Here is a 3,518-nt window from a genome sequence, read left to right on the forward strand (position 1 = left end):
TGAACACTCATTCATTCCCTGCCTTGCTTGATCACAGCTCCTGACCTGTGATTGTGAATGAGCCAATTATCATACTCTGTCCTCTTTTCCATGATGATAAACATTTCACCTAAGGTGGACAAAATGAAAAGAGCCTTATGGAATTCTCCTATGAATACCGTTCCCTCTGGTCTGGAGGCAGCAGCCTACACATGAAGAGAGCCTGTCAGTAGGAGGAAGAACTTAAGGCATTACATTGTGGGAATAAGGAGGAGAGGGAGGATTCAGAAAAAGGCCTGAAAACAAATTGTATCACAGATCAGGCAGTGCCTAAACAGCTCCACCACTGCTCTTTCTAACAGTATGGACCATCCTGACAGATCAGGCAGTGCCTAAACAGCTCCACCACAGCTCTTTCTAACAGTGTGGACCATCCTTTTTGCTTTAGTTGGTTTAAGTTTCATTCAAGTTCAATGGTTGAGGATTTCAGTCAAATACAACTAAGAGATATGATTTAAGTATATGCAAAAGAAGATAGTATGAAAGTTGAGTAATAGAGAATAAGAGCATTGCAGAAATGAAGGCCACATTGGTCGAAGACTGGAGTGACATGCAAATAATAAGCAAATGATATGTAAATACCCATGTCGAGGGTATTCATGAAGTGGAACAGGAAAGCACTACCAGGATGCAGAATGATCTTTTTGAGGCGAAACTATCAGGGGACTCTGGGGATTTTCCTTGAAATAAAAAATGCAATCATATATTTTAGGAAGATGGTCTCGGTACTGTAATCTTTCTTTTTGTTTTGCTTTAGTTAAGATAGTTTGACCTGGAATAGGCTAAAAATGAAGACAAGGAGAAAAGCAAAATTACTCCTTCTCTAAACAAACCTCGTAGATATGACTAAAACCTGAATTAAGGCAGGGGTTCTAGAGTCAGAAGATAGGGACAACTTTAAGAGAGAATAGAGGGGTAAAGCTTCTAGGGGAGCCCCAACCACCGTTAAATAGTGGGTGTCATTCTTCTGAGATAGGAACATAGAAAGGGAAGTATTCTGAGAGAAAGTGAGACATTTTCCCAGAGTTCCGCTAGCTCAAGCCATCCTGATGTCATTGCTAGAGAGATCTTAATAAAATACCATACTCAATATGTTTCTTCATCTATGTAAAGATTAGTAGGTAGGATAAGAGACTAGTGTCTCTTTAAGTTTTCAAGTGATTTTTTTTTTAAAGAAGAATTGATTATCTGTCACTGTCAAGGGATCTACCCAAAAGTTCAAATTCTAACCTCTCTTCCTGGCTTTTAAGCCTTCTTTCATTTAATTTGGCCTCCCAGCACCTCTCTAATCTTGTTTACTGATGCTTCCCATGCTACACTCTGCTCTACACACAGCTGCTCCTCCCATGCTACTCTGGAGGCTGAGTTGATTAAGGCTTCCTTATCTGAAATCCTTTCTCTCTTTTCTCTCTTTATCCACTGGCAAAACTCAGTGAGTCCTCCCTTCCTTTAGGATCAGTGGCTCCTTCTGAGAACTGTGCTCTGTACTGTTCCATTTCTCTGCACATCCACCTGTACTCGACTCCTGTATGTTGCAATCATTTGCGTATATCTCTGCTATGTAGAATCCTGACGATCTCATGTATGTTAATTTGCTTGCCCTATTGAATGTAGTGCTTCTTAGGGGTCTTTTGTGTCTGGAATAGTGGTAGTGAAATTCCAGAAGCATCATATAGACCAGTTACATGTGTTCTTCACCTCTGCTGGGATCTTCCCCCATTCCTGCTTTGCAGTAGGATAGGAAACCCCACTGATGCACGCTTTAAAAAATCAGTTTGATTTTATCTCATCTGTGAAGCTAAGCCCCAAACTGAATTTAATTCCCCCTCTGCTTCCTCCTTCCCTCCTTTTTACACCTCCCTCCCTTCCTCTCCTCCCTCTCCAAATATATGTCTTTATATCTACATATGTGTATATATATTTATATAATGTATTTGAATATTTGAGTATATCTGTCATAACATTTCTCTAATAATGATACACGTAAAGAAGGGGGTCATTTTAATATTCCTAAGATACTCTTATGCCCAGTGCAATTATTACTCAACCCTTGGAAAGACTTTTGCAGAGGAGTTCACATGTGCATCCGCAGAGTCCCATTAACACACTGCAGCATGAGGAGGTTGTGCTCACAGGGAATAAGTCCATCACCTGACAGAAGCAGGTGATGAGATCTCTCACCAGATTAAAAACATAAGGGCAGCAACTCATTGGGAACAGAGATGTCTGCTTAATTACTTGAAAAATGTCTGAGCCAGTCAGTATGTTTTATGACACCTGGAGGGTATAAACATGCCCATAAATTTAATTAATTTTCTTTCTTCATTCATCGCACCTGTACGGCCTAAAGGAAAAGGATGCTAATCAAAGTACAATCAAGCACTTTTATGCTGGACCTCCACAATTCATTGGGGCAATATCCAGAAAATAAGTGGAGTAGGAATAGACGTGGTAAGTGCAGAGACAGGATCAATTTAGAGTCTGTTTGGGGGACTGTTGAGGAGGTCCAGTAGAGGGGTCACCATTTAGGTTTGCAGCTTAGGAATGAAACACTAGCTAAGTGATAAGCTCAAATGTTCTTTTAAAAAAAATTCTTTTACATGGTGGCGCACGCCTTTAGTCCCAGCACTTGGGAAGCAGAGCAGGCAAATCTCTGTGAGTTCAAGACCAGCCTGGTCTACATAGTGAGTTCCAGGCCAGCTGGGGTTACAGGGAGACCCTGTTTCAAAAAAAAGTCCAAAAAATTCTGTTACCTTTAAAAAATATTATTTAATAACCACATAATCAGAAGAGGCATTTCATTACAACGGCATTCACATATTCAATAACAATTCCCAGAGCTAAGATGCTTCTCTTTCACAATTGTGTGAATTTTTAGGTTTACAGTTGAATTAATACAGTTATACAATATCGTACTCCATATAAACCCTATAAGACATAAAATTAAATGAGGTTTTAAACTTTAAAAAAGATCTCCATTTCATTATTAAAATATACAGATTCATACAAAAAAGTCATTTTAATACAATTGACACTAAGATGCACATGAGCTTCTAATCTGTATATATCTGATTATTACTAGTCACAGTCAGTTACTTTCTGAGCTCCTTGGCATCTGAGCATGGATATAAACTTATCAGGTAGATTTCAATGGTAATGCTTTTCACATCTACTAATTATTAAGGAGCAAATTTTTATGCTTTGAAGAATTTTTTAAAAATTTATTTATGCACCCACTTCCCAGGTAGCACCCTCCCATAGCCTCCCTCCCCCCACTAGAGCACTTATACTCTGATATCCCTGCTACTGTCTGCTGTGTTGTCAGCACCCCCAGCCATTCCCCACTACTTGCCCTTCTGGTGAATCTAGTCAGCCTATATAGAGGGCTTTGTTTTAAGAGGGTCAGCTGTTCCTCATCTTGCGGTAATCTTGTCAATATTCCTTTAGATAATATTGGGGTCTGCTGTTCATTTTCCCAG

This window comes from Nannospalax galili, unplaced genomic scaffold (assembly GCF_000622305.1).
Source record: "Nannospalax galili isolate Female #2095 unplaced genomic scaffold, S.galili_v1.0 scaffold598, whole genome shotgun sequence".
In the NCBI taxonomy this organism is placed as follows: Eukaryota; Metazoa; Chordata; class Mammalia; order Rodentia; family Spalacidae; genus Nannospalax; species Nannospalax galili.